At 44.4% G+C, this 9,547-nt stretch overlaps 1 protein-coding gene and 1 long non-coding RNA gene across 5 annotated transcripts in view; one reads left to right on the top strand and one right to left on the bottom strand.

Annotated features, from left to right (window-relative positions):
* LOC105464848 (eukaryotic translation initiation factor 2 alpha kinase 2) overlaps nt 1–976 on the bottom strand; it is a 60,898-nt gene extending 59,922 nt beyond the window's left edge. For 2 of the 4 annotated variants that reach the window (XM_071076528.1, XM_071076523.1), the window contains exon 1: nt 885–976. The gene's annotated coding sequence lies outside the window, so the exon portion shown is untranslated. The remainder of the gene's footprint in view (nt 1–884) is intronic. The other 2 variants (XM_071076527.1, XM_071076526.1) reach the window with 2 other exon arrangements.
* On the top strand, nt 142–6,296 carry LOC105464846 (uncharacterized). The gene is made up of 4 exons (XR_977077.3): nt 142–248; nt 3,234–3,462; nt 5,370–5,406; nt 5,955–6,296. It is a non-coding gene; the product is annotated as an uncharacterized lncRNA (long non-coding RNA).
* The last annotated feature ends 3,251 nt before the right edge of the window (nt 6,297–9,547 follow it).

Consider the following 9,547-nt stretch of genomic DNA (forward strand, 5'->3'; position numbering starts at 1 on the left):
ACAGCAAGGGCAGAGTGGGGTTTCTTGCATATGCAGGTTGTTTGAGGAAGTCTGCTCTGATAAGCTGGCATGGGAAGCAGTGTAGGATAAGGGAGGGGTTTCCCCATGCAAGTATCTGAGGGAGAAGCTTTCCAGGAAGAAGAAACAGGCCAGTGTAAAGGCCTAGAGGCTGGAGGATGCTTGGCTGTGCGCCAGGAACAGCAAGGAAGCTAGCATGGCCGGAGTAGGGGGTGCAAGGGACCTTGCCGGTGAGCCTTAATAAATGTTTATAGGATTCTGACGAGACAGGAAAGCTATGGGGAAGGTCTGAGCAGGGCAGAGTCTGGTTCTTACTTAAAGGAACATTCCAGTTGCTGAGGTGTGTAGAAGAGGTAGGGGGTGGAGGTTCGGGGGTAAGGAGACGGAGTGGGAACAGGAACCGAGGCCAGGCAATTGGGAAACTACTGCAACTCTCCATGCAAGAGATTTTTAGCCAGAGATTGTTCAGCCAGTCTATGAGTATTTCAGGCCTCCGTATTTTCCATATATCAAGCCACTAGGCCTATTCATCATCCACTAGACCCAGCCCCACAACCGCTGCCTAGGAAATATTTGTTACTTGCACTGATAAAAATTCTTCGCGGGAAGAAAATGGCTTTCAGTCCCCATCCCGCTCCACGATCCTTTCCCTGGATTCAGGGAGGGCCCAACACCCGGGCTGTGGGCCTCGGACTGCTCTCCCATTGCTGACCCAGCCGGGGCCAGGGGCTTCGGATCAGCTTCCGCGTCCTGAGCTGGGGACGCAGGATCGGCGGGTCCCGCCCCGGCTGGGCCCGCAGCCCCTATCCCGTGGCCCCCCGGCCCCTGCTCCCGGCGCTCCCTCGGCTGCCCCCGGCCCCGCTCACCTGCGCCGCCGCCGCCGCCGCCGGCCGGAGACCCGCAGCTTCGGGAGAGCTGACTCTCAGTTTCGTTTTCCCCTCGGACTCCGCCTTCCCTGCAGCCGCCCGGCCCCCTCTCGCACAAGCCCTCGTCTGCTACGGGATTGGGGTAAATTGGCACTGGATCCAGAGTGCGCGCGAGAGGCGCCGGCGGCCGGCACTGGCGGGCGGGCTTGTCACCCATGTGCAGCCCCTGCGCGGCCAGGACCCCCGCACCCCCAACCGCCTCCCCCTCCCCGCCCCGGGGCTCCTGGAGCAGGTGGCTTTGGCTGCATTAGGTTATGGAATCAAGGGTTCCACTTACTCTCAACACAAATATTTGGAGAGGGGTTGGGAAGATGGGTCTTAGCAGCTCCATTTTACAATAGAGGAAATTGAGTAAATGAACTTACCTAGGGGTCCAGCGGCTCGTAAGTGGGAAAGCCAGGATTCAGTTAAAGTCCAGGCCTGTAAACACCAAAGCGCCCCTCCCCACTTGCCACACCACTGCCCCCTCACTTTTACAAGGCTGGGGATGCCAGGCCTGGGGGCGTAATCTCCTTCACTCTGCTCCCACCCATCCATTCACTCATGAGCAGACACTTGTCAGCCGCTGTAAAAGCACCTGCGGGCCAGTCCTGCTGTTAAAGAGAGCCACCTGCTCCCTACAGTACCCCAGGGAGTTTCCTACTATAGTCCAACACCAGTAGTCCTCGATTTATAGAAATTCTACTCACCTGATGGACTGTGACACACTCCCAGAGTCACACAGAGTTCCACAGTCATTGGCACAGTGACTAATGAGTATTGAGGCACAGAGGAGTTAGATTAACACAACTAGTAAGCAGCGGAGTTAGAACTATAACCAGGAGTCTGTACTCTCAATATCTTAGCTGGGATAAGAGAGGGAGGTGGTCCGAAGACAGACCTCAAATATACTTTAAATATTATGCCTAGGCCGGTGCAGTGGCTCATGCCTGTAATCCCAGAAATTTGGGAGACCGAGGTGGGGCAGATCACCTAAGGTCAGGAGTTCAAGACCAGCCTGGCCAACATGGCAAAACCCCATCTCTACTAAAATACACAAAAATTAGCCGGGCGTGGTGGCGGGCACCCGTAATCCCAGCTACTCCGGAGGCTGAGGCAGGGAGAATTGTTTGAACCTGGGAGGCAGAGGTTGCAGTGAGCTGAGATCGTGCCACTGCACTCCAGCCTGGGCTACAGAGTGAGACTCCATCTCAAAAAAAAAAAAAAAAAAAAGAACATTATACCTAGGCAGCCATCTACTCCAGCCTCCCTTCTCCATCCCCCTACAACCCCGCATTGCAGGGTATCAACAACTAAAATCTACACTGTAGCTCAGGTCCTGGGCATAGCTTAAGTCCCTCAAATGTAAAGCACTGGCAGGAGGTTTAGAAGGTGGACATGAGGTAGAACCATTTTTTGTGGCATTTCCAGGTGACAAGAAAACTCTGACAGTGCTGGGTGTCCATTTGTCAGCTTTGTGGGTGTTGGGGTGGCTGTGGCAGCAGCAATGGCAGTAGCAAGGACAAGTTTTTCTGACTTTTTGAGCCCCTGAACTGCCCAAGAGAGCTTAAAGAATGAAAAATGACAAGCTCAAGCATGATCAGAGGACGCAAGCTTTTATGACTGCACCAGAAAACCCTCCTAGCCTCAGGGGTGATGTAAAATCTGCCTTCTCTACTGGGGAAAGATTTGGAAGGAATGATATCAGAGGGTTGGTGATGAGGTCTAGGGGAATGATATGATATGAGTGAACCTCTTGGAATGGGCAGAGTGTGAGCATATTGGGCTCCCTGAGGAGCCCAATTCCCTACCGTCTGGGCTCCCCAGGTGCAAAGCTTGGTGCTGCAGGTACCAGAATTACAATATAATTATTTTGAGGTGGAGTCTCGCTGTGTCACCCAGGCTGGAGTGCAGTGGCACGATCTTGACTCACTTCGACCTCTGCCTCCCAGGCTCCAGCAATTTCCCTGCCTCAGCCTCCTAAGTAGCTGGATTACAGTCATGCGCCACCACACCCAGCTAATTTTTGTATTTTTAGTAGGGAAGGGTTTCACCATATTGGCCAGCCTGGTCTGGAACTCCTCACCTCAAGTGATTTCCCCTCCTCGGCCTTCCAAAGTGCCGGGATTACAGGCGTGATCCACCATGCCCGGCCTAGAATTACAATATAAATTTAATTTGCAGACTCATCAGGTCTCTTCTATGAACATTGAGGGCATTGACTGTAAAAGAATGAAGCCCTGGGAATTTGGGTGGATTTGAATGAATTCAAGTGCCACTGCCCTCCTAAATTCTGCTGTGTCTCCACAGGCTTCCCACCATTGTCTGATAAGGCTGGTACAGCCTACATTGAAGAGCATGAAACAGTCACCCTGCAAGGAGGTGCTGATTCTCCAAATACCCTATCTCTACCTGTGCCTTCACTCCTAGAACTAGAATCAGATGCTAATGCACTCCAAGAGGATATGGACAAGATCTGATTGAGGGGAGACGCTTTACACAACAAAAGAGCAACAGAAAGCAAGAAACAGGCATGACGGTGAGTCTAAAGATGACACGAAGAAAGTTGAAAGTTGAGGCTGAGCGGGGTGGCTCACTCTTGTAATCGCAGCACTTTGGGAGGCCGAGGCGGGTGGATCATGAGGTCAGGAGATCAAGACCATCCTGGCCAACATGGTGAAACCCCGTCTCTACTAAAAATACAAAAATTAGCTGTGCGTGGTAGCATGTGCCTGTAATCCCAGCTACTTGGGAGTCTGAGGCAGGAGATTTGCTTGAACCAGGGAGTCGAAGGTTGCAGTGAGCCAAGATCGTGCCACTGCACTCCAGCCTGGCAACAGAGCGAGAAAAAAGGAAAAAAAAAGAAAAGAAAGTTGATGTACTATCTCTAGCAGTGGGAGCGCTTAGCCAGTTTGCCCAGTTGGTTTACTATAATCTGAGCTCAGTGGCAGCTCACACTAAAGGAACATGTAATGCCAAGTAATGCAGATAAAGAAATCAAAAATACTTAGGGAGTCAGGAATATTGGAGTCGATTCATCTTATGCAACCTAGTCACTTACTCCATAACCATGGCCCCCAAGAAACTCCAAAGGCCCCTCCTTCAGTGGCTTGTATGGAGCCAGTGGCTGTTGCATATCGGGCTTCCTTGTGAATGTTCACCAAAGGCACCCACTTCTAAAGAGGCTTTTGAGAAGCAGTTGAGCAAGAAGACTTCTGTTAGCCTTTTCCCTAGCTATACCAGTGCTAGTTCTAACAAATAAAGAGGCTGTGATCGCAGGAATGGAGGATATGTGTGAGTTTATCCACATGGGCTTCTCAGCAAGGCCTTACTTACTACATAACTCTTTGTGATTATCAATATGGTTTTTGACCTATAGTCAATCCCATAAGTCTAGCTCTTTTAATACTCACAGTGACTTTTAGATCAAAATATACAATGGTAAAGCAACTAATCAGACATAGATAAAACAATCTTGTATGTATCAATTATTCTTAATTCTTTTTTTACTAGCAGAGGAAAAATAATAACTATTATTCTTGCTTTTGGAAATTGTAGAGTGGTCCATATTTATGTTGTACCACATCTCTTGTGGCTCTTTCCCTCAGATGTTTCTGCTTTAGTAATTTGTCTTGCTTACTTATAAAATCTTCTTATCAATATTCCCCACATGCACATTATTATAAAATCATTGCTATGGTCTGAATGTTTCTGTCCCCCATAAAACTCATAAGTTAAAACCTAAACACCAATGTGATGGTATTAGGAGGTGTGGCCTTTGGGTGGTGGAACTGGTGCTCTTATAAAAGAGGCCCCAGAGATCTGCCTTGTCCCTTGCATCATGCGAAATACAGCAGGAAGGCCGGGCGTGGTGGCACACGCCCTTTGGGAGGCCGAGGTGGGTGGATCACTTGATGCCAGGAGTTCGAGACCATCCTGGCCAACACGGCAAAACCCTGTCTCTACTAAAAATATAAAAATTAGCTGGGCTTGGTGGTGCATGCCTGTAGTTCCAGCTACTCCAGAGGCTATGGCAGGAGCATTGCTTGAACCTGGGAGGCAGAGGTTGCAGTGAGCTGAGATCATGCCACTGCACTCCAGCCTGGGTGACAGAGCAAGACTCTGTCAAAAAAGAAAGAAAGAAAGAAAGAAAGAAAGAAAGAAAGAAAGAGAGAAAGAGAGAAAGAGAGAAAGAGAGAAAGAGAGAAAGAGAGAAAGAGAGAAAGAGAGAAAGAGAGGAAGGGAGGAAGGAAGGAAGGAAGGAAGGAAGGAAGGAAGGAAGGAAGGAAGGAAGGAAGGAAGGAAGGAAGGAAAGAAAGAAAAAAAGAAAAAAAAATAGTCAAGCCCAGAGTCATCAAGGGCTTACAAGACACTATATTTCTTGGACCCTGGTTGCCACTCTAACCTTGTCTCTTGTTTCTCCGCCCCCCTTTCATTCTCCTCTAGTTACATTGTCCTCCTTGTGATTTTTCAAGAATGCCAGGTATACTACTGTCTCAGTGCCTTTGTACTTGCTCTTCCTTTTGCCTGGAACCTTGTCCTTCAGATATCTGCAAAACTCACAGATCTTGTTGAAACGTCACTTGCTCATGAAGCCCCCTGACTACACTATTTAAGTTCCAATCATTACTCTCACCCTGTCATCACTCCCTATCCCCCTCATTCTGTTCTATTTCCCCTCCATGACACTTATAGCCTTTTATTATATAATACAACTTATTGATTCATTGTCTTTGTTGTCTCCTTCCTCGCACATGTAAGGTCACATGGACAGGGATTTTTGACTGTTTTATTCACTAATTATTTCATTGTCTGGAATAGATCTGGGCCAAAACTGGGCTGCTGCCTGTTTTTGTAAATAATGCTTTATTAGTGCACAATCACATTCATTCATTTATATATTGTCTTTGGCTGCTTTGACACTAAAATGAGTTGTGTTGAGTCATTGTGACAGAAACTGCATGACCAGTAAAATTGAAAATATTTACTATCTGATCCCTCACAACAAATGTTTGCTGATCCTTGTTCTAGAATGATGACTGGCCATGGAGGAGGAGTGGAACTGGCAAGGACACTGAGAAGCAGCAGCTAATAGGGAAACAAGGAGACGTGGAATCCTACAAGCCAAGTGAAAAAAAAAACCTTTTTCTGGGAGGAAAGCGTAATCCACTATATCAAATGCTGCTTAACAAATGCTTGTCGAATGAATACTGGGAGACAGATGAAGGCCCCAGTGTTCCTCTCCCTGATGCTATTCCTCTTCCTCTTCTCAGCAGAGATAATCACTCATTTAAGTCATTCACATTTGTGACTTAAAGGGTATTACCTCTGTATGCATTTATTTTTTAAAATAAAATCTTTCTATGTTTTAAACTTGGTTTTTGTATTTTTTTTTTGAAAGAGGTAAAATACACATACCATAAAATTCACCATTTTAACCTTTTTTTTTTTTTTTTTTTTGAGACAGAGTTTTGCTATTGCAGAGTTTGCTATTGTCACCCAGGCTGGAGTGTGGTGGCACAATCTCTGGGGTTTCACCCCAGAAAGAAACCTCATATCCATTAAGTAATTCTTATGTATTTTAAGACTTATTTACTTTACTATGGTCAGCCTGGGGATCAAAAATAATCATAATAAATAAAATTAAAAATTAAAAAGGTATTTACTTAATAGACATAGCTCTAATTCATAAATCTCGGCTCACTCCAACCTCCACTTCCTAGGTTCAAGCAATTCTCCTGCCTCAACCTCCCAAGTAGCTGGGATTACAGGTGCCCACCACCACGCCTGGTTAATTTTTCATATTTTTAGTAGAGATGGGGTTTCACCATACTGGGCAGGCTGGTCTCGAATACTCCTGACCTCAGGTGATCCGCCCACCTCAGCCTCCCAAAGTGCTGGGATTACAGGTGTGAGCCACCACACCCAGCCTAGCCCTTTTAAAGCATATGATTAGGGGGACTTAGTACATTCACAATATTGTGCAACCATAACCACTATGTAGTTTCAAAATATTTCATCACCCCAGAAAGAAACCTCATATCCATTAAGTAATTCTTATGTATTTTAAGACTTATTTACTTTACCATGGTCAAACTAGGGATCAAAAATAATCATGATAAATAAAATTAAAATTAAAAAAGGTATTTACTTAAAACACATAGCTCTAATTCATTTATTTTAACTGCTGAATATTTATTTCTATTAATATTTCAAAATTTTCTTATCCATTCTTCTCAGTTTTGTTTTTAAGTTTCTCACTATTTACAAACAATGCTGCAATGAAGATTTTCCTTCTTGTTGCCTTATGCAAATAAGGAAGAGTTTCTCTTAGATATATGCCCAGGAATGTAATTGCTGGATTGTGAAGTACATGCACAAATAACTTCACCAAATTTATTTCCAAAATGTACAGGAGTATACTTCTATTTCTTCTCTCTTATCCTTTGTCTCATTGTTATCATAGATTTACTTCTATATATAAGCCCCAAAATACATTGTTATTACTTTTGCTTTGAATAGATAATTATCTTTTAAAGAGATTTTAAAGACAAATTTTTTTTTAGACAGAGTTTCACTCTGTTACCCAGGCTGGAGTGTGGACTGCACTGGCACGGCAATCTTGGCTTACTGCAAACTCCGCCTCCTGGGCTCAAGTGATTCTCTTGCCTGAGCCTCCTGAGTAGCTGGGATTACAGGTGCCCACCACCACACCTGTCCAAGTTTTGTATTTTTAGTAGAGACAGGATTTCACCACGTTAGTCAGGCTGGGCTCAAACTCCTGACCTCAGGTGATCCACCAGCCTTGGCCTCCCAGAGTGCTGGGATTACAGGCATGAGTCACCACGCCTGGCCATGGGGAAATATGTTTTATATATACCCACACATTTGCCATTTTTGGTGCTCTTCATTCCTCTGTGTAGACCCAGATTTCTATCTGGCATCATTTTCCTTCTGTCTAAAGAACTTCTAGTATTTCTATAGTACATATCTGTTGGAAATTATTTTTTTCAGGCTTTATTTGACAGAAAAAGTATTTATCTTCTTTTCTGAGAGATATTTTTGCCTGATATCAAATTCTAGGTTGACAAAGATTTTCTTTCAGTCTTTCAAAGATATTACTCCATTGCCTTCTGTCTTGCATAGTTTCCGATGAGAAGTCTGTTGTATTTCTTACGTGTTTCTTTATATGTAACATCTTTTTCTTTAGCTGCCTCAAAGATTCCTCTTTGTCACTGGTGTTCAGCAATTGCATTAGGATGTGTTTTGATGCCATTTCATTATGTTTATTCAGCTTGGGGTTTGTTGACCTTCTTGAATCTGCAGATTTAGAGTTATTTGAATTTGAACAATTTCAGTCATCAGTTTCCATTTTTTTCTGTACCTCTTTCCTTTTCCTGATATTCCAATTACATGTAAATTTGCCTGATATTGTCGCATAAGTTACTGAAGTTCTGCTTATGTTTTTCTGGTTTTTTTGTTTGTTTGTTTGTTTGTTTTTTTCTGTCTTCATTTAGAATAGTTTCTATTGCTATGCCTTCAAGTTCCCTGCTGTTTTCTTCCTCTTCATCTAATCTACTGTTCTGGGAAACCTACCCAATGCCCTGGGTATTAGTCTCTCCACTTTGACTGGTGGGAACATGAACTATTTCCATCTCTGGATGAAGTTCAGGAAAATTCTTTGGCTCACTGCTTTCCAGCAAGACTTTCCTTGTCTTGATGGAAATTTACACTGTCTTTGTAAAGTATTATTCCATGCATACACATATCTGCACTCAGTTAAAGATTAGAAAGATTCCCTCTGCAGATCTTTGAGGTTCTTGCTATGTTAAATTTTTAACATACAGTGCTCTTTTCCCCAGCAATCTGCTCTGAAAATCTAGCCTCTTCAGCCTGCATGACTCCCAATATCCAACTCCAATTTTATGAGACTTTTGTATGAGGTTCCCTTTCCCTATGCTGCAGCTTGGAAACTGCCTATAGGTAGCATGCTCAGGAAGGTGTAGGGATCAACTCACTTGTTTACTCCTTCTCAGAGATCCCAGTATTGCTCTGACTGTTGTTCAATTTTCCTAATTACTACATTTTTTTCTCATTATTTATTTGCCATTTGGATGTCCTCTTCTATAAATTACCTGTCTATATCCTTTACACTGTTTTTTTTTTTTTTTTTTTTTTTTTAAGAGACAAGGTCTTTGTTGCCCAGGCTGGAGCATAGTGACACAATCATGGCTCTCTGCAGCCTCAACCTCCTGGGCACATGCAATCTTCCTGCCTCAGTCTCCTGAGTAGCTGGTACTATAGGCACACACCACCATGCCTGGTTAATTTTTTCTTTGGTAGAGATGAGGTCTTGCTATGTTTCTCCAGCTAGTCTTGAGCTCCTGGCCTTAAGTGATTCCCCCTCCTCAGCCTCCCAAAGCACTGAGATTACAGGCATGAGCCACAGCACCTGGCTACATTTTTTTTTTTCCTACTAGGCTATATTTTATTTCATCTATTGATATTAGTTGTTCTTTATATACTCTAGATATTAGCTTTTTATTTAGTATTTTCTCTCCTCCCTCCCTTCCTTCCTCTCTCTCTTTCTCTCTCCCTTCCTTCCTTCTTCCTTCCTTCCTTCC

This window comes from Macaca nemestrina, chromosome 13, assembly GCF_043159975.1.
Source record: "Macaca nemestrina isolate mMacNem1 chromosome 13, mMacNem.hap1, whole genome shotgun sequence".
NCBI classification, from domain to species: Eukaryota; Metazoa; Chordata; class Mammalia; order Primates; family Cercopithecidae; genus Macaca; species Macaca nemestrina.